The sequence below is a fragment of the Lycium barbarum genome, chromosome 9 (assembly GCF_019175385.1).
Source record: "Lycium barbarum isolate Lr01 chromosome 9, ASM1917538v2, whole genome shotgun sequence".
Lineage (NCBI taxonomy): Eukaryota > Viridiplantae > Streptophyta > Magnoliopsida > Solanales > Solanaceae > Lycium > Lycium barbarum.
The window spans coordinates 52,461,879-52,484,665 of record NC_083345.1 but is presented as its reverse complement, the minus strand read 5'-3'; positions in this window follow the sequence as shown (position 1 = coordinate 52,484,665).

The window sequence follows — 22,787 nt, the reverse complement described above, 5'->3', positions numbered from 1 at the left end:
GCTGCAAGACATTTAGGAAATTGTCATTCCTTCTCTCTTAGATCGTGTGATAGAGCCATGTGTTAAGAGTTTTCCTTCTAATGATTTGTTCTGATTTTAGCAATGCCTCGCTTGAAAGCTACAGCTGCCCAGAAGGGCAAAGGAGTGGCTGGTGAGGCTACTAGCCGTACTCAGCGAGCTACCAGGGCGCGACGCGAATTTCAGATTGAGGCCATCTCAGACTTCGCATACTCCGCCTCCAACACCTGCCCCAGTTCCTCAACCAGATGTATCAGGCTAGGATATACGGGATGCTATACAGTTATTAACCAGATTGGTAGCCGCTCAGGCTCAACGTCAGGGAGTTGGTGTTGATCAGGCAGGCCAAGCTAGTAGTGCTATGGTTAAGACTTTCCTCGGGTTAGATCTTCCAGAGTTCTCCGTGTTGAGGAAAAATATGGACCCTCAGAACTTTATTGATAGTATCATAGGACTTTAAGGGTTATGCACGTTGATGAGGTTGAGTCAGTGGAGTTGGCTTCTTATAGGCTTCGTGATATTGTAGTGCAGTAGTATCAGACATGGGAGCTATCTAAGGGAGAGAATGCCCCTCTAGCAGTGTAGCGAGAGTTTTCAGACCCCTTTATTCATCATTATTTGCCGCCAAAGGTTCGGTGGGCCTGACCAAATAGGTTTTTACACATTCAGCAGGGTAGTATGAGTGTTCACGAGTACAGTGTATACTTTGATTCATTGGCTAGATATGCCCTACTATAGTGGTCGACAAGGAGGATCGAGTTCATAATTTTGTGACTGGTCTAGGGCCACACTTGATTAATGAGTGTACGACAACTGCGTTACAATCGGGTATGGATATTTTTCGTATACAGGCATATGCACAGAATCTGGAAGATCGTAAGCGTCAGCGGAGGACAGAGCATAACCGATATCGGGGCCATTGTAAGAGGGCTAAAAGAATAGTGTGTTCAGACCTTTCCTAGACATGTTCGTGATTGTGTTCATAGATGACATTCTGTTTTATTCTTCGTCAGAGGCCGAGCATGCAGATCATCTACGTGCAGTGCTTAGAGTTCTTCGAGATAGAGAGGTATATGCGATGTTTTCTAAGTGTGAGTTCTGGTTGAACTCTGCGGCTTTTCTTGGTCACATTATTTTAGATGAAGCCACTAGAGTGGATACTCAAATGATTGAAGCTGTGAAGAATTAGCCAAGGCCTACGACACCAACAGAGATTTGTAGTTTCTTGGGCCCAGTAGGATATTATAGAAGGTTCATGGAAGGATTTTCTTCACTTTCAGCCCCATTGAATAAGCTGACTCAGAAATTAGCTAAGTTCTAGTGGACGGATGCATGCGAGCGGAGCTTTCAGATACTGAAGGGCAAGTTGACCTCAGCACCCGTCTTGACTCTTCCAGAGGGAACATGTGGCTATGTGATATATTGTGATGCTTTAGTTATTAGGTTGGGTTGTGTATTAATGCAACACGGTAAGGTTGTTGCTTATGCCTCCAGACAACTGAAGAAGCACGAGAAGAATTATCCAACCCATGATCTTGAGTTAGCTGCAATGATACATGCCTTGAAGATGTAGAGACACTACTTATATGGTGTTCATGTTGATATTTCCACTGATCACAAAAGCCTCCAGTATATCTTTTAGCAGAAGGACTTGAATTTACGTCAGAGGCGATGGCTAGAGTTGCTGAAAGATTATGATGTTGATATTTTTTACCATCCTGGAAAGGCTAATGTAGTAGCCGATGCCCTTATTCCTAAATCCATGGGTAGCCTATCATATTTACAGCCAGAGAAGAGAGAACTAGTCTGTGAAGATTGTCGACTAGCCAGTCATGGAGTTCGGTTATTAGATTCAGGTGATGCACGAGTTACCGTTCAAGACACAGCGGTGTCATCTTTGGTAGTTGATATAGAGGAGCGTTAGTACGAAGACCCTATTTCAGTTCATTATCAGAATACAGCTCCTCAGAAAGAAAAGACGCGCTTTGTGATTTTAGGGGATGGAGTGCTATATCGAGGTAGATTATGCGTTCCTAATATTATAGGCCTCCATCAGCAAGTTATGGGGGAAGCCCACTATTCTCGCTATTCTATCCATCCGGGCACAACAAAAATGTACCATGATCTTAAAGAAGTTTATTGGTGGGATGGTATGAAAAGGGATATAGCATAATTTGTCGCTCAGTGTTCGAATAGTCAGCAAGTTAAGATAGAGCACCAGAAGCCCGGAGGTTTATTACTAGCTATGTAGATTCCGACATGGAAATGGGAGGTAATCAATAAGGATTTCATCACAGGTTTGCCCTGTACTCCGCGGAAGTATGATTTAATATAAGTTATAGTTGATAGGCTTACAAAGTCAGCCCATTTCCCGCCTGTTTGAGCTACTTATTCAGCTGAAGACTATGGGAAGCTCTATCTTAGAGAGATTGTACGACTTCATTGTGTTCATACAATGATTATTTCAGATAGAGGAGCGCAATTTACAGCTAAATTTAGGAGATCTTTTCACAATGGATTGGGGACTTAGGTGAGTCTTAGTACTGCATTTCATCCACAGACAGATGGACAAGCTGAACGTACTATACAGACACTCGAAGATATGCTGAGAGCGTGTTTAATTGACTTCGAGGTAGCGGGGATGATCATTTGCCTCTTATTGAATTTGCGTATAATAACAGTTATAATTCTAATATTCAGATGGCTTCTTATGAGGCTTTATATAGGCAGAGATGTAGATCACCTATAGGATGGTTTGATAATGGAGAAAACCAGCTAATAGGCAGAGACTTAATACAACAAGCGGTTGACAAAGTGAAAGGGATTCAAGAAAGGTTACTAGTGGCGCAGAGTCGACAGAAATCCTATGCAGATAACCGACGACACAAGCTAGAATTCGAGGTAGGAGATTGGGTCTCCTGAAGATCTCACCTATGAAGGGAGTGATGAGATTTTGCAAGAAGGGTAAGTTGAGCCCTCGATACATTGGGCCATATAGAATCATTCAGACTGTGGGTAAGGTAGCATATTAGCTAGAACTACCTTCTGAGTTGGAGTCTGTACATCCAGTATTCCATGTGTCTATGCTCTGTAAGTGTATAGGAGATCCCTCGAGAATTTTACCGGTAGATGGTATGCAGGTGACTGAGCAATTATCGTACGAGGAGATCCCTGTTGCTATATTAGATATATAAGTTTGTCGATTACAAACCAAGGATGTGGCTTCCATTAAAGTTCTATGGAGAAATTATAATGTTAAAGAAATGACTTGGGAAGCTAAAAAGGAAATGAGGGCTAAGTGGCCGTATTTGTTTCCGTCATCTTAGGAGGCTCAGTCTGAGGCATTATTTCTCCCAGGTATTGATTTTACTTATAGTTATTGTGATTGGTCATGTAAGGCCATGGTGTTGTATATTTTAATATATGTCCTTGCGTGGCATTATTTTGGGTTATTGTGTACAGGCTAGATTGATACATTACAGGGGAGACTCTACCAAAATTTTCATAGTCCGTGACTTGTATGAACATTCGAGGAAAAATATTTCTAATTGGGGGAGAATGTTACACCTCTCATTTTCGTCGCAAGAAAGTCCTTGGGTTATTGCTAGTTTATACCATTAGTATGGAGATTCGTACCCGAGTTTTGAGATCTTAAGTACCTTACCCCGCATATACCGATGTATAAGAATATGTTCTTTGAGATTCGATAGGATTGGAAGTTAAACGAATCGAATCGACGTGAGTTGGATCGACTCAGGATAAACCTGCAGAACTAGTCCACATTGATTGGCCATCGTTGTGAACCGTTGATATGCCGCCGCCTCTGAAATTTCAGGTGGCAGGTCGACGGAGCACGTCGAAGAGCTATCAACACGTCGAGGCACCGTCGACACATCGATGCGTCGTCGACCCGTCCATCGATCCGCATCGCTAGAACTTTCTAGTTCCATCTATAAATATTTGGCCCTCGCATTTTATCCTCATTATTTTCACTCCCCAAACCAGATAAAGCGCTAAAATATTTACTCTCAACATTTTCCATCATATTGGAGGAATTTTATCCAGATCCGAGCCTCATAAAACCCTAGCTAGTGAAGAAGAAGGTTGTTCCTAGAGTTTCATTGAAGTTGTGGAGCTTGAAAGGTAGAGTTGAAGTTTACTCTTGGTATTTTAGTCCCTTCAAGGTATGTATGTAATTCCTACCTTTGTGTTTAAGCTAATTATTAAGAGTTGTAGTGATTTTAGGTAAAGGAAATATAGTTATTGAAGTGGCAAGTTGAATAAGGGTAAAGGTGAGATAAGAGGCTGTTTTGGGAGAGGATTTGGAGTAGAATTGATTATATTATGATATGTAAGAATTGATATCGTTATGGTTGATGTTGTTGTTGATGTTCGGGTTGAATTGGAAATTGATGGATTGTTAAGTTTACAAAGGAGATGCTACCCGAAATTAGTTAAGCTCCTTTCGTACTTGAATTGAATAGTAAGTGTTGTAAAGGGTCTAATTGTGGCCTATGTTATCTTGATTGTAGACTTGCGAGTTCAAGAAGTAGACGTTAGACGATTAGATACGCTCTAAGGTATGTTAAGGTTGTCCTTTCTATTCTTTTTGCATGATCCTTACCTTATGAACGAACAAAGTAAGCAAGCAAGATCCAAAGACTCAACTCCTAGATGCATAGGATTTACCGTATCCCTGACCTCCTATGTTTTTAACCTATGGCTTCTAGAGATCTTATGTTGCTCAGGGTAATTGAGAGTGTTGTTTTACGAGTTTTTCATGCATTCATATATGTATAGCTATCTTCTTACACCTCGCCGCTCTATAGGCGACCGGTGATGTGCCGGGAAAATATGGCACATCCAAGGCCTTTTTACAAGAAGTTTTACTTGTTTTCAAGCAAGTTAGTGGCAATTTAATGTGTTTGTAGTGTTTTTCAGGTAATGGAGCAATTTTGGGATGAAAACTGTTGGAAGTGCAGAATTGGGCCTGGATGACAAAATACTGGCCGTATTCTCAAATACGGGTCGTATACCTTGGGTGTATTTAAAGATAAGCAAAACCAGAAGGTCATCCTTAAAAGATGGTGAAATACGAACAACTTTTACGGACCGTATTCCACTTTACGATCCGTATTTCAAAGTGTATTTAGCAGTTACATGCTTGACAGAAAGTTGAAGTTTTACAAGTTGAAAGATAATCAGGCAGAAGACGAACTATAAATCAAAATACGGTCCGTAATCCATGAAATACGGACCGTCTTTTGAGTCGTCGGGGACCAAAGTGTAATTCTGTAACTTTTACGTTTCAAAACCTATAAATAGTCCAATGTAGGGTTTTGTTTCGATCCAGCTATTATTTTCTTACTTTTGGCTTAGAACATTAAATATTCTCTTTACTTTGGAGATTCAAAACATCAATTCAAGTATTATCAATTCCTCTTTTCATCCAAAGTAAGCAATTATGAATTCTTTAATTTCTTGTAACTTATTCTTTGTCATGAGTAGCTAAATTCCCTTACTCGGGTTGTGAACCCAATGATGGGTGTTGTGTGATTGGGTTTTGTGATTGATATACACATAATGGATTATTAGGGTTTATGTATTTTTCATTCATAATTAATGGTTGCAAACATTGATTAAAGCCTTAAATCTTGATTTGTTTGGGAAAACGATTAGGGTTTGGTAAGAATAAATAACAAGAACTCAAAGCTTTAAACATTGTTTAATAAATTCACTTAGGAATCAGAAGAATTTACTTGGCATAATTAACCATTCTTCAATATTCACTTTCTTATATTTGGGAAAATCATAGAAAGAAATAATTTTTATTTAGTGGGAGATAGTAGAGATTCATATAGAGGTTAAGTGCATTCATGTAATGATCCATTAGAAGTATATCAAGATCAATACCCATAATCATAAACCTTATCTAAAGGGGACACAACCCTGGTTTATTTTGCCATAAATTACAATCCAAAGCAATTAGTTAGCTTTTAGTCATAAACAACCAACTTTTACAAAAATCTTCGGATTAAGACATTAGACCTAAATTAAGCATTCTACGAGTTTAGTAACCTTTTCACACCATATTCCCTGTCGGATTTGACCCCAACCTAGTTGGTTTACTATATTTGACATCGTCCGCTTTACGCTAATTAAAGGTGTAATTTGAGCATATCAAATTTTTTCCTGTAAACCTGGTCGTAATCCTTCATGACACAACACATTGCACTGTCCATAGAAACATCTCTAAATACGAACTGTGTTTAGAAAGAAAAAAATAAATAAAGCGGGTAGTCACTTAATTTAACGGGCAGAGAATATATACCGCCTCTTTTCATTATTCCCACCACTTCAAACATAACTCCTCCTCTTCCACCACAAACCCACGACCTTTCACTTGAAAACCCATCATCTTCCACTTCCCAATCTCCATAAATACACCATTATCCACTATCTAATTCATTATCTTCACCAAACCAAAAGCCTAATCTCTCTGCCCTGAATTTTACCTGCTCTTGTAGTTTATAATCTCAAAGTTCTTCAAGGTTATCATCTAGTATTCATCACTACAGGTATTATTGAGACTCTCCACTCATAATTTACTCATTTTGGGTATGCAATAGTTGGTAGGTGTCGATTACACTAGGGTTTTGTGAAATTTGTCTTGGTTAATGATCTTTTGTTGTGGTAATTATGTTATAAGTTCGTAAATCTCTTGGGAAGTGTGTTGATAGGATCCAAATGGGTTGGAGGGCATTCCACACCTTGAATTTCAAATTTCAAGTGTTGGTATGCCCACCAATAACATGACCCATGAGTCATTAAAATGAATTTGTTATGAAATTGGGTGAATTCTGAGTAATCCGACCCCCAAAACAATGTGAAACCATGATAATTGATGTTTTCTTGAACTACCAAAACATACTCTATTTCTGTGAATGGGTGAATCGAAAGACGAACTCAGGATACGGACCGTATTTCACTTTACGGTATGTATTTAGTCATTATATTAAAAAGCCACAAGTAGTGAAGTCAAAAATATGAGATGGCATATTTACGACCTGAATTACGGACCGTATTTCATTTTACGGTCCGTCTTTAGTCATTAAATTAAAAAAACCAAAAAAGTAGTGAGGGCCAAAAAATTTAGATGGCACAATACCACCTGAGTTACAGACCATATATAGAACATTGTTTTTTGTGTACAGTTCTTTTGTTTTCGCTTTTGCTTAGGTGTTTCATGGTAACTAATATGAGGTGTCTTTTGCAGGAATGAGTCAGAAAAGAAATGCATCAAAGAAAGCGAGGCCCCGACACAAGTGCAAAGGAAATAAAGTGAGCTCGGATTTTAATTTGAGAGATGAACCCTACAGTTCTGAAGGGTAAAATTCAAGATCCGAGTTCACAGAAGTTATACCTCCACCAAAGGTCAGGGGACCCCCACACATGGCACATCAACAAGGCCATCTACACCCCCAGCCATGACACCATCTAGACTCGAGTCGGAACGCGCCCAGTCTAAAGAGGGGGGTTCTGACGCGGAAACTGTTATGTCCCGTGTTTTCGTGTAATTGGAAATCGAGAAATAATCAAGACTTGGGTATTATAAGGAAATATTTTGATTTTAGTAAATATGAATATGTTGGTTATGGAATCGTTAATGATTAAGACATCGGGGAAGGCCAAGGGTAAATTTGGAATTTCGGAAATTTGTTTCGGGAATTACAAAACGGGACGTTTATCGAATTGGGCCAAGAAAAATTATAACACAAATTGAGGCCCAAAGTAGTGGGGTGGCCGGCCAAAGGCCAAGGCCCAAACCCATTTTAATGTCATGTGTTGTGCACATGACTTCTACAATTGGATATATATCACCTTAGCCTTAGTAATTATCAAGATAAATCAACAAACTCATCTTTAAGTCAAAAAGACCCATTCGGCCGAACAAGGAAAAGAAAGAAAAGAAAAATTTCCTAGCTTGTGTTGTGATCCAAAAATCTTGATTTTTGCATAGTTGTGAAGTACTCAAGACCCTCTTCAACGGGGTACAATTAGTTTTGGCGTAAGGGCGCGTTTGCGACAAGTCGGGTTTTCAAGAAAAAGGTGAGAAATCTATGCTTTTATGTTATGAAATGGGTTTGTATGTTATAGTGATTGATGTTGCATGAAGATTATGGGATGGTGTTGTGTTTGTGCATGGCGTGTGTGTGTGAAAAGGGTGTGTTTGGCCGTGTGCCCTTAGAAGGGGAAAGAAATGTGAATTGATCTTGTTTAGTTTGTTTAGTTGCGTCGTAGTGGCCTTTATAACGTAAATGAATGATTAAAGAATTGAAATGGCGTTGGAAAATGATTTCGGAACGTTATCGGAAAGTATATACCTTTGGTATATTTGTGTATATCATTGTATATCTTTGATGCCAAAGACTATAAATGTGACATATAGTTGATGTTAATGAATTCGGAATGAAACGACGCAAGTTAGAATGTCCGTCGTGACTTTGGATGTTTTGAATGAAATATGGAGAATAATGAATTTCGGGAACTTTCGTATATGGTTTGGAATATATTTGGGATGTGATTGACTAATCTTGAATAAGTAAATGAATATAATGATGTGGATATAGATTTGGAGTTTTGGAAGTTTGAATGAAAAGTTGCCAACTTGTGTAATAAAGTAGAACTTTGAAGCTAGAGTGATTTGTATTGTTTGATGATGTGTGGGCTGTTGTTGTTGATGTATTTTGAGCCGAGTTAGGTCTCGGGGGTGTTAGATTTATAGGGGAGGTGCTGCCGAACTTTCGGTAGGCAAAAATGAAGTTAATGGCATTTTAAGCCTAAGAATCTCAATTGGTAACTTTGACCATTTGCAGATTTCGGACGAAACGGGACTTGATTTTCGGGAGAGCGTAAGATGTTTGTAAGGTATGTAAAGCTTCCCACTTCTTCGTTTGGCATGTCTTAGTGTGATAGGAGAATATTGGAACTTCCGGAGCATTTCTGCTCCTCGAAACCCGATCCATAGAAAAGTTACTATTCATTCAATTCAATTGAAGCCTAAGGGCTCTATTGTGGCTAGAATGCCACCAATCGTCCGAAACCTATCGAAATGTGGTCGGGTAACTTGGAAATGATTATGTATGAACTTTTGGCCCCTAAATGTTCGTAAATTATGTTCGCCACCTCAATTTGACTCGAGGTGGACCCGCTAACCCCAAGACGCCCTATTTGTCTTATTGGGCTGTCCTTTTGAATAAAGTTTGAAATGATACCTTCGATTTTGGAACTTCCTCCTACAGGACGTGTTTTGAATATTACGATACGCTAAGTTACGTTTTGAGCTATACGTACTATTTTGGAAACGTTTTGTGAAATGAAACCTTGTATCGACTAAGTATTCGATTATTTTGTATTATGAAATGACTTATGGGATTACTCTGTTTTGAAAGACTATTTTGAAGTATGATTTGCATTTGTTTGCTCACGACTCCGCTCGTGCCTTATTCTGACTTCGTTCACCGGTTCCCGGGCCGGTTATGATTCGTGCGCCTAATGATGATTCGGCCGTATGCTGTATTACGGTTCCCGAGGCTTCGCCATAGGGCCGGGTTCCGTTTGGAGTTATGTTGTGATATGGCTCGTGATGCGATACGCTCACCTATGTTTGTGTTTGTGTTCGGAGATACGGAGATTTGAAACCTTCTGGTGTTATGCTGTGTGTGGCGCCAGCGTCGGAGTGGCGACCACGTTCCTAAGCGTTTGCATGATTTCGTTTGCATTATGTATACGTATATGATTTTGATACGGATTTTGACATCCCGATTTGTACTCCACTTTGTTATCTGATTTGCTTTCAGTTTTGATCTATATTTCTGTACTCCGTGCTTTACATACTCTGTACATATTTCGTAATGACCCCCTTTCTTCGGGGGCTGCGTTTCATGCCCGCAGGTACAGACATTGGTGATCCTCCACTGTAGGCTTCACTTTCTGCTATTTTGGAGTACTCCTTCTGATCCGGAGTCCACTTTTGGTACACACTCCTTTTGCTATGTATATGCTCTGTATATTTGACGATTTGGGTACGGCGGGGCCCTGTCTCGCCATATGTCTTTGTTTTGAGTTCGTAGAGGCCTGTAGTCATATATGTGGGGCGAGGGTCCTATATATGTTTGTCTGATTTTGTTTTCTGGTCTTAAAGCGGTCCGTTTGTTTTGATGGCCCTAAATGGCCCTTATGCTTATGTTTGCACTTTTGACCGGCGATGTCTATTCCGCCGCCCAGTTTGGATTTGATATGCCATTTTGATTTGTGCGACCGCTTAAGACATATTTTGATATAAATTATGTTTGACACGATTTTGTAAAATTCTGAATTAATTTTGGATTTGGAAATGAATAGGCGATTCGGTCTGGGAACCTAGGTAGGGTGCCAGTCGCGGCCCACGGGGCTGGGTCGTGACAGAAACAACAAACGGGGGAGGGGGGGGGGACACAACAAACTGAGCAAGAAAGTGGCTCAAAGGAGCCAAGTGCTAGCCAAGCTCAGGATGCCAATATACCACCAGAGGGTCAAAAATTAGCCATCCGGACCAAAAGTCTAGAGGAAGAAAAATTAAGGTTCTCGGTCAAAGGTTCAAAAGAGTTATATGACTAATGGATGGCCGGGACAGAAAATGGGGGCCAGCCATAGAGGAGCATATTTGAGGACCGACTGTTGATTTTCGAGAGTGTTTCGGCATATCCACAGCTTGATGAGATCGTCAGGATGTATCAGTTGGATACCTTTACTCATGAGCCAAGATAATGTTATTTGTACATCGTGAGGGAATTTTATGTTGCATATGGGGTTGTGTTGATGGCTCTAAAGAAGCCGAGTCGCGCGTGCCATCAAATACCTATGTTGGAGAATGTGATAGTTCAGAACTCCTATATTGATATTTCCTCCAAGGCCATCAACAGAGTTCTATTTGGCAATGACTATGTGGCACCTACCAATTTGAGCCTTTTCTTAGACAAGAGGGCAAGGAAAGACAACAAGTTTGTAAGGGAATGAACTGCAGCCACTATCACATCTCAGCCACACAAGCAGAAATGGACAGATGATGGGAGAGTGAGGATTACTAAAAGTTTCCTGTCGACGGAAGCCAAGTTTTGGTGGACGTTTCTTAGGTACCAGATCACTCCAACCTAGGATGACAACACCGTTACAACAAGTTAGGCAGTCACTATTGCCTCATTTATGTTGAAATATCCGATGGATGTTCGACAGCTAATTGCTGAGGAGCTGCATGTGAGGGAACACAAGCCCAAGCAAATCATGGTATTCGCGTGTCTTATCACAGAGTTAGGTAGAAGGGCGAGAATATTTCAGCTTCCTGAATGGGACAACACCATCAAAGCTGTCCATATGGGGGATTGTAGGAACAATAAGGTTCCAGGCAAGCATAACAAGAAGGCAGATCAGTCCGGTGATAACGACGACACCCAGTTACAGTTGAGTCCGAGCCATGCTTTTGGGACTAATCCTGTAGAGCCCGACATTGATGCTACTACTACTGAGCCTATTGCTACCACTACATGTGTCCCAGAGAGTGTTGTCGCGAGTACTGAGGCTGCGGCTGAGATGGTAGATACACCGGTGTCAGCAGCCGAGACAACCCGTGGTACCGCTACCACATATGGTCCTCCCTCAGGGTCTACCACTGCAGCAGCGCCCGCTGAGCTTGAAGACCCAGATTTGAAACTGCTTAATTTCAGTCTTGATAACTATAGTCAGATCGTATTCAGGGCAGTGAAGGCTGAAAGATGGGTAGGGAGGATCCTGTAACAGTTCAAACCAAAGGTGGTGAAGATCACGGAGACATTAATTATAGAGGCTACTACAGAGATTCGTGCGGAGTTCCAGAAGAAGCATGAGGTATATCAGGCTAGACTAGATAGCTTTGAGTCTAGATTGGTGACTCGAGAGCACACCGGACCTGGTGGGGAGTCTGTTTCTTTAAGGAGTGTGTTGGAGAGTCTGAAGAAGGAGCTTGAGGCATTTATAGTGCCCCGAACATCATCCGCACCAGTTCAGTACCACGTGCCACTTTGCCGAGTGTCATTCCGGTGATGGATCTGATGGAGTCTGAGAAGGAGGAGGATGATGCGTCCCTTGTGCAGGACAAAGGCAAGAGGGCCTGTGAGACATCTGAGGATCCCGAGGAGCTAGCCAAGAGATTGAAGAAGACGGAGGAAAATGAGATGCAGCAGGCCATCCTTAGTTCCTTAGTTGAGCAACAACGCCGTTCAGGCGAGTCCAGTAGTAAGCCGCCTGATGAGGCAGACCAGTCTTGAGATACGCATAGCGCCTAGGGTGCCCAGGTACGACTCCTTTTTCTCTTGATCTTATTATTGATGCACTGAGGACAGTGCTTGTTTTTCTATTGCGGGTGATATTGTAAATATGTGTTTAGGAACCCCCCCCCCCCTCGGCTTTTCATTGCTAGAGTTCTTTTCCTGATGGGTTTTGTTGTCAAAACTGGCATGTTTAGGTTGTTTAGGTAGAAGAGAGTAGTTTTGACTTATATGGTAGTACTTTAGTAACTTCCGGCATGCTAATTTGTGACTTTGAAAAAACAAATGGAATCCCTCAAAATTTTGATGAATTCTTAGGAATAACTATGAATTGACGGGATTGGTTCTTTCCATGAAATGATAATTATAAGAGTATTAAGTACACCGAATGGTTGCTTGGGATGTTGTGTTAAGATGAATTCCATTGCCATTGTGTGTTGTGAGTTTTAGTTTCGTTCACTTATTGTACTTGCAATCTAGAACTTACCCGAGTAGTCGTGTTTGCATTCTAAGGATGTGTTGGTTGTGAAATGATCCTAGGCCATCTTTGTATAATTGGAAACCCTTTCTAAACGCTTTTGTCCATCCATGAATAAGCAATGATTCCTAGTTACCCATTTTGAGCCTATGTGACCTATTTCTTTGACTAGCCGTTAACGAGCCTGTACCCATTCTTTGAATAATCCCATTTTTGCACAAAAATCCCTCCTTGACACTATGAATGTGAAAAAATGAATAAGTTGTGGGGTTGTTGGGTGAATTCTGTGGAGAATGAGGCTGAAAGCCTAAGTTGAGGGTGGAAGCAAAGTTGTACAGTGTAGGGTTCGGTGTTAATAAGCATAGTGTTAAAAAATAAAAAAAATAATAAAAAAAAAAAAATAAGGAAAATCTGAAAAAAAAAAAAAAAAAGAAGTTATTATACGGGCCAACTTATACGGCCCGTATAATTTATACAGTCCGTAGAAGGGACTGTATAACCTATCCAAAGAAGGGGTCTCCACTGGAAGCATTATACGGTCACACATACGGACCATATGTTTGTCGGTATAATACCCGACGGGCAGATTTATAATTATATAAAGGGAACCCCAAGTTCATTTATTTCATTTACCATTTTCTCTCTAACACTCTCCACACCTCTAGAACTTTCCACATCCTTTATTTACAAGAATCCAAGATAAATCAAAGATCAATTTCATCAAACCAAGGAAATCAAGTGTAAGGGAGGCTCCAGGGTTCCTTGGAGTCAAGAAATTTCTTTGGATTGAAGTTAGGGTTTTTCTTCAAGTGAAGCATTTCCATCCAAAACTCGTTCCTACGCAATCAAAGGTAAGTTTTATGATCTTTTCATGTTATTTAGAATATTGAGGGGTTGAAAGACTTGGATTATGGGAGGAGGTAGAATATAGAGCTTAAATATGGAAGTGATGGTGTTCTTGAATAATAGTTGACATGAATCATAACTCTTGAGATATTACGAGTATAATTATGTTACAAATGATATTAAGAATACGGGAGAAACATTATATGAGGGTGAATGTAATGTTGTATTATGACCACGGTTATGGATGACCTAGAGAGAGAATTGTCGGAATTGGATAATGTCGAACTTGACAAAGTTATTGATTGTGATATTATGAATGTTATCAACATCGCATGGGAAAAGATGCTTAGCCACATCGGAGTCTGTGTCCATGTAGTAATTATTATTGATGTTTGGGACATGTTATATTAAATGGAGAAAGTTGTAGAAACAGAGGAAATGCTGCCCAATTTTCGTTAGCTTTAGCTTAAGCTTAAGTACGTTTCCAATTATCTAATCTTAGCACGAATTCCATTGAATGTAGACTTATGAACTTGGAAGAAAGTGTATAGTCAGCAAGTTAGGAAGGCGAAAAAGTATGTAAGGCTAGTCCCTTCTTTTCTAAGACATGATTCCTAGGACATAATTCTCTTTATCTTTCTATGACATTCCTACATTTCGGAAACTATGAGTCTATGTTTATAAACAGCTTCTCATGAGATAAAGATAAGAGACATGTTATGAATACAATAATGATGATGATGAGTCTATGTCTAAAGATTCCAAAGCCTACGATATGATATTCTTATGAAGTCAATGATTCTTTGATGATATTCATTGTTGTTACTCTCACCTTATGATGCTAGTTCCTTCACGGTGAGGCAGGATAATTGTGACTACTCCATAATGAAATCGGGGGCTCTCGACCTTACGTCACCCCGATAGAGTTATAGCTTATCCTTGAGTTCTTATGCATGCATTATGATAAGCACATGATGATGAGTTACACCATTCCTAGATGGCCGGGCAGACACCGCTAAGGCGGGTGGCACATACACCATGTCTAGAGGGCATGGGCAGAGACCACTAGTGGGCGGCATGAGATGTTTATCCCGGACACGGGAGGCCTGGATGTGGGCTTATGATGATTCACACCGCACCTATATGGTCGGACAACTTATATATGCATACTTGATATGATGTTGTTTATGATGTAAGTAGCATGCATTATTCAGTCGTAAGTGACATTCAGTTACATATTGTTTCCTCATTGAAGTTCCCTTGTTCCTTTGATATGCTATTATTGTCTATGCCTTGCATACTCAGTACAATATTCTTACTGACGTCCTTTCTTTTTGGATGTTGTGTTCATGCTCGCAGGTAGACATGGAGGTGGCCTAGATTCACAAGAGTTTATCAGCAGATTTACAGGAGCACCCTATTATTTCGGTGGTACTAGTTTGATACATTATTTTTGTATATATATATGGGCATGACGGGGTCCTGTCCCGTCCTTATGTCATAGTATTCTAGTAGAGGCTCGTAGATGTGTATGTGTAGGTAGTAGATGCTCCATGATGTCTACGTTGTACATTTGTATATCATTTTGCAGCCGTGAAGGCTTATATATATATATGTATGTGTTGTTTTCGAGATCATATAAGTTCAGGATAAGTATGAGGATTGACATGATGAGTGGTGCTCGGTAGTCATCTTCGGTACCCGTGATGGCCCCCTAGTAGGGTCGTGACAAAAGTGATATTAGAGTAGTTCCGTCCTAGGATGTGTCTACGAGCCGTGTCTAGTAGAGTCTCATTTATGTGTGTGAAGCGCGCCACACTTATAAACAAGAGGCTGCGGGGCATTTAGGAAAAATGACCATTCTTCTTCTCATTAGATCGTGCCATAGCACCATGTTATAGGATTTTCTCCTCCCTAACTGTGCGTTATCATTTTAGCGATGCCGGTAAAGAGAAAAGCTACAGCTGCCCAGAAGGGAAGGGCTACGACAGAAAGGCGGACAGAAAGGGAGCCACCAACAAATATAGAAGAAGGTGAATCTCATAATGAGGCTCCATCCTATACCTCTCACACTCTGCCTATTCTAGAAGGACAAGAGGGGGCTTCAGCTCCAGCTCCTATGCCTCCAGTTCATCCACTGGGTGCTTCGGGTCAACAAATGACCGAAGCTATTTAGCTATTGACATAGCTAGTTTCCGATCAGGCTCAGCGGCAGAGTACGGGTTCGGGTGATAGGGAGACTAGTGCTAGAGCCAGTGATTTCATGAGTTTAAATCCTCCAGAATTTTTTTGGTCAAAGACGGATGAAGACCCGCAAGGTTTTATTGATAAGATGCTAAGAACATTGAGAATCATTCATCCCTCTGTTACTGAATCTATGGAGTTGGCATCTTATAGACTCCGGGATGTGGCGATTCTATGGTATAATAACTGGATATCTTCAAAAAAGGAAAATGCACCTCCCCCAGTTTGGTAAGAATCCACAAATGCTTTCATCCGCCACTATTTGCCACCCGAGGTTCGAAGGGCTCGAGTTGACAGATTTCTAAATTTAAAGTAAGGGAATATGAGTGCCCGGTATGGTGGCTGAGATGGGAGATATGGTACACAGATTTGTGAGTGGCTTAAGGCCACATTTGTTCAAATATTGCTTGACAGCTTCATTGCAAGAGAGGATGGACATTTCCCGTATTCAGGCCCATGCCCAGAACATAGAAGAGCAACAACATCCTCAAAGGAGTGAGCGCGATATTGATAGAGGGAAGAGTAAGAGGGCCAGATCTGCTAGTAATGAGTATAGAGGGGGTCAGCGACAACAGTATTCCAGGTATTCGAGCTAGTTCGCGATGAGTGTACCTCCTCGATTTGCGAGCAGAAGATTTGACCGCCCCGTTTATTCTGGTATGGGTCAGAGTTCGAGGGTCTCAGGTCCTTAATTTGGAGGTGATCTTAGCCAGCAGATACCACCGGTGCCGCAGTGTAGCCAGTGTGGTAGATTACATTCTGGTCAGTGTCGCCGAGGTTCAGATGCTTGCTATGCCTGTGGTCAGGTTAGGCATATGATGCTATATTTTCCATCAATGAGTGGTACAGTTGGGGCGCACTCCACAGGATCCGCAGTCAGTTCTTTCTCGTTTGTGCGCCCGATAGGGCAGACTCCCCAAATTCCAGCAGGTCATAGTAGGGGTCGAGGGGGAGCATCCAGTTCAGGTGGGACCCAGCCCCATATTTATGCTTTAGCCGGTCACCAGGATCTTGAGTCCTCCCTGGATGTGGTTATAGGTATACTATCCATATTCTCTCATGACGTCTATGCATTGATAGATACGGGTTCTACGTTATCTTATATTACTCTCTATATTGCTGGTCGTATTGGGGTGAAAGCCGAGCCAATTAAACCTTTCGAGGTATCTACTTCGGTTGGTGATCTAGTAATAGCTAGACAAGTATATAAGAATTGTGTGATTGTGGTACGTGATCGTCAGACTAAAGCTGATTTAATTGAGTAGGAAATGTTAGATTTTGATGTGATTATGGGCATGTATTGGTTGGTTTCTTGTTTTTCCAATGTCGATTGCAGAATGAAAATAGTCCGATTCTAATTCGTGGGAGAACCCGTGCTTGAATGGAAAGGTAATACAACATCTCTGAGCGGTAGGTTTATTTCCTACCTCAAGGCAAAAAAGATGATATCTAAAGGCTATATTTATCACTTAGTCCGGGTTCATGACACTGAAGCAGAACCACCGACTTGTCAATCCGTCCCGATGGTGAATGAATTTTCGGATCTATTTCCAGATGAACTTTCAGGCCTTCCTCTAGAAAGAGAGATTGATTTCGCTATTGATGTGTTACCGGATTCTAAACCAATCTTTATTCCTCCTTACAGAATGGCTCCTACAAAATTGAAAGAGTTAAAGGCACAACTGAAGGATTTACTAGAGAAGGGATTCATTAGGCCCAGTTCATCACCGTGGGAAGCACCTGTCCTATTTGTGAGAAAGAAAGATGGTTCCCTACGGATGTGCATTGACTATAGGCAGCTGAACAAGGTGAAGATAAAGAATAAATATCCGCTTCCAAGAATTGATGATTTGTTTGACCAATTGCAGGGTGCCAAATGGTTCTCTAAAATTAATCTGAGATCAGGGTATCATCAAGTAAGAGTTAGAGAGGATGATATTCCTAAGACAGCTTTCAGAACAAGATATGGCCATTATGAATTTCGGGTGATGTCATTTGGGTTAACGAATGCCCCCACAGTGTTTATGAATCTGATGAATAATGTATTCAGGCCCTTTCTAGACCTATTTGCGATCGTGTTTATCGATGTCATCTTAGTATATTCTCGGACAGAAACGGAGCATGTAGATCATTTGCGTATTGTCCTTGGGATTCTTCAGACTCGAGAGTTGTATGCAAAATTCACAAATGCGAGTTTTGGCTAAATTCTGTGACTTTTCTAGGCCATATAATTTCAACTGATGGCATTCGAGTTGATACTCAGAAAAACGAGGTTGTGAAGACTTGGCCAAGGCCTACGACGCCTACAGAAATCCGTAGTTTTCTGGGATTGGCAGGTTATTATAGAAGACTTATGGAAGGGTTTTCCTGTATTTCAGCACCACTGACGAACTTAACTCAAAAGTTAGCAAAATTTCAATGGACTGATGCTTGTGAACGCAGTTTCCAAGAATTGAAGGATAGGTTAACTTCAGCCCCAGTCCTGACACTCCCCGAAGGGCCAGGTGGTTACGTTGTGTTTTGTGATGCCTCTGGTGTTGGGCAAGGCTGTGTGTTGATGCAGCATGGTAAAGTCATTGCCTATGCTTCAAGGCAATTGCGGAAACATGAAAAGAACTATTTGACTCATGACCTTGAATTGGCTACAGTTATTCATGCGCTAAAGATGTGGAGACACTATTTTTATAGTGTTCATGTTGATATTTATACAGATCACAAGAGTCACCAATATATTTTCAAATAGAAGGAGTTAAATCTTTGGTAGAGCCGATGGTTAGTATTATTAAAAGATTATGATGTGAGTATTTTATACCACCCCGGAAAGGCGAAGGTAGTAGCTGATGTACTTAGCCGCAAATCAATGGGTAGTCTATGTGAGGTTCCTCCGGAGAAGAATGAATTAATTCGTGAGCTCCACTAGCTTGCTAGCCTCGGAGTTCGTCTAATTGATTCAGGCAATGCAGGAATTGGTATTCACAATCCAGGTGTTTCGTCCTTAGATATGGAGGTGAGAGAGCGCCAATATGAAGACCCTCAGTTGGGTCATTATAGAGAAACACTCGCGGAGAAAGAGAAGTCGCCATTTGAAATTTCTACAGATGGAGTTCTTAGATACCGAGACAGGCTATGTGTTCCAAATGTTGCAGGACTACATCATCGGATTCTAGAAGAAGCTCATTATTCTCAGTATTCTATTCATCCAGGAGTGATAAAGATGTATCACGATCTCAAATTAATGTATTGGTGGGATGGAATGAAGAAAGATATAACAGAATTTGTAGCTCAATGTCCAAATTGCCAACAAGTGAAAATGGAACATAAAAAACCAGAAGGATAGCTACAAGCCATGGAAATCCCAACCTGTATATGGGAAGTGATCAATATGGATTTTATTGTAGGGTTGCCTCATTCCCGAAGCAAAAATTACTCCACATGGGTGATCGTAGACAGACTCACGAAATCAACTCATTTTCTTCCAGTCAGAACCACATATTCGGCGAAAGATTATGCAAGGTTGTATCTTAAAGAGATTGTGCGGCTTCATGGTGTCCCTGTATCTATTATCACAGATAGAGGAGCACAATTCACGGCTAAATTCTGGAAGTCTTTCCAAGAAGGTTTGGGTACTCAGGTAAGGCTTAGCACAGTGTTTCACCCACAAACTGATGGGCAAGTCATACGCACTATTCAGACCATGGAAGATATGTTACGGGCATGTGTGCTAGATTTCAGCGGTAGCTGGGATTACCACCTACCTCTTATTGAGTTTGCATACAATAACAGTTATCATTCCACTATTCAAATGCCCCGTATGAAGCTCTATATGGAAGAAAGTGTAGATCCCCAATTGGGTGGTTTGAAGTAAGAGAGGTACAACTAATAGGCCCTGAGCTGATTCAACAAGTGGTGGAAAAAGTCAAGGTTATCCGAGATCGATTAGTGATAGCCCAAAGTCGCCAAAAATCTTATGCGGACAACCGTCGACGAGACCTAGAATTCCAGGTTGATGATTGGGTATTCCTTAAGGTATCACCAATGAAAGGTGTGATGAGATTTGGCAAGAAAGGAAAATTAAATCCTCGAAACATTGGACCTTATAAGATTGTCCGCAAGATAGGCCAAGTAGCTTATGAACTGTACTTACCCTCAGAATTTGAATCAGTCCATATAGTTTTCCACGTATCAATGCTCTATAAATATGTCGGAGATCCTACTAGGATCGTGTCGGTAGATAATGTGTAGGTGACGGAAAAGTTAGCTTATGAGGAAGTGCCCATTTCCATACTAGATAGGCAAGTACAGAGACTTAGAAACAAAGAAGTAGCTTCAGTCAAAGTCTTGTGGCGAAACAATAACCGAGAGGAAATGTCATGACCCAACTAGAGGCCATGACGGGTACTAGGGGCTATCCACCGAGCACAGCTCGTACCGTTACCCAACATACACATCAAGCGTTCATTCATTAATCTCACACTTCAATTCATAGGAGAAATCATTTTCATTTGAAACATAATTACCTTTATACACATAAGCCCTTCGGCTATCAAAATAATATATATACAATAAGGACATCGTGGGACCATGCTACCCACACATACGTATCTACGAGCCTCTACTACAGTACTAGACATATGGATGGGACAGGACCTCTGTCACACCCTTATCTCCCTAGGGTGTGATGGGCACTCGACCCTTACTTAGGGCCGAGCGAACCCTCTGACTCTCAGTGCATACAGAATCTTTTTAGGACTTTTAAATCAAATAAAGATGAAGTACATAGTACAGTGGTTCTGAAATATTCTTTTTCATCGTTATTTTCAAATCAAACAAAGTCTGAATCATGTAGAATCTATTACATAACACAGAATGACATATCGGCTGATGGAGCTGCTTACAAAACTGACATTCTATACCCACGACTCTGTCTGCAAAGTCTCTAACTTCAAACAAAACATCATAGCACATATACTCTGACTCGGCAGCACTCCAGGAACAAATCGAGTTGCCAATCCAGCTGAAGCATCTTCCAGCAATGTCCTTTACTCATCTGGGTGTACCTGCGTGGCATGAAACGCAGCCCCCGAAGAAAAGGGGGTCAGTACAGAATATGTACTGAGTATGTAAAGCATGGAATACAGAAAACAGAACCATAATCGAAACAAACAGTGCAAAAGTAAGTACATTTTCAGAATACTCAAAACACTTATTTTCAGAATGTAAATCGTGTATACCGATGTCATGAGTCAGAAGGAGTACAGAAAATAAGTAGATCATCCAGAGTGCCAAAATGCGTACTTTCCAAACACAGACTGTGCGTGCCAACAGCGTATGTCATCATATACATTTACACATAACTGATTCATATGTAGCATAATAGTGCTGAGGAACGTACGGCCTGATCCACATATATAACATATTAGTGCCGAGGAACGTTCGGCCCGATCCACAAATGTATTTACTGCGGAACGTGCAGCCCGATCCATATACACATATTATATTGATGTGGCACGTGCAGAAGGTTAATACAGACGTTAAGCACGATATGAAAAATCATAAAAACAACTTACTGGAAACACGAATCATGCATGCCAAGAACGGTATCCGGCCCCTTACGGGACCCGGGGAACGTGGCGCCACCCTGCCTTTGGCGCCACACACATCATACTCTAGAAGTTTTGCTCCGTAATCTCCGTCACACATCATAATATCACATCATAAGATCAGAATATACATATACACAAATGTGGTTCGGCGAACCATGAACACATCATAACACCGTAACACATCATACTCCGGAATACATATATGGCACTTGGCCCTCAAGCAAGGGACCCGGCGAACCATGCACACGATATATACCGGCCCGGGACTCGGCGATTCCGGATCTTTTACCCATTTTCCTTTATAATCGAACTTCTCGGTCTTTACATGAATCCTCATTCCGTGTCACTGGTTTTCTAACCCACCATACCAAGTTAGCATCCTTGTCCTTCTTAAGTCATCTCTTCTCCGTTATTGTTTCATCACAATACCTTAACAAAAGCTACATCTTTTGGTACGTAATCTCCACTTGACAATCCGATATGGCCACAGGCCATTCGTTGTTTTTATCTAATCTACAGTACTGCAGTCTCGCTTACCATGCCATAAATATCCATCGGCTTGTGGGGTTCTCTTTTCTTCGCTCCCTGTTTCTTTATGTCTTTGTCGATATCCTTTTTAATCTTTCATTCTAATTATTTACCTAGAAACATATGTACGTAATGATTCTTTGCCAACTATTATCCTTCGCAGTCCAATTGCACTTATGGTGACTTATGATCCGAATTCACATAACCTTTTAGTTCACACTTGTTTGAGTTCTTACTACAAGTTTTTCTTCACTTCCTTCCTCACATTTCTCAACACAAGTGTACTTGTCTTCGATTTCTTTGTATTGGCGCTCATTTCATCCATCGTTATTCTTTGTTGACTCTTCGGTGTGGATTCTTCACAATTATGATCGAGCATCGCTTCACATCGATAATTCATATGATTTCACATCATATATCCTCATATTCCGTATAATCAAAGGTCCATGAACTATTTTTGGTATCCGGTGAACTCTTCTATTTCGTTCGTAGGCACTGCGTTCTTTCTTTCTTTCAAAAGTTTCTAAACTATCGATTGTTGATATTTTCGTGATAATAGTCGTTGTCATCCGAATTACCCTTTGAGTTTTATCGTTCTCTCCGTTATCCTTTGCGAATTTAGCTTGTAGCCTTTTCCTGCTCTTTTTATTATTCTTTAGAACATGTCGCTACGTACGTAGGTACGGCGCAAATTTTCCCAATAAGAGAGATTCAAATCATGGCATAAAC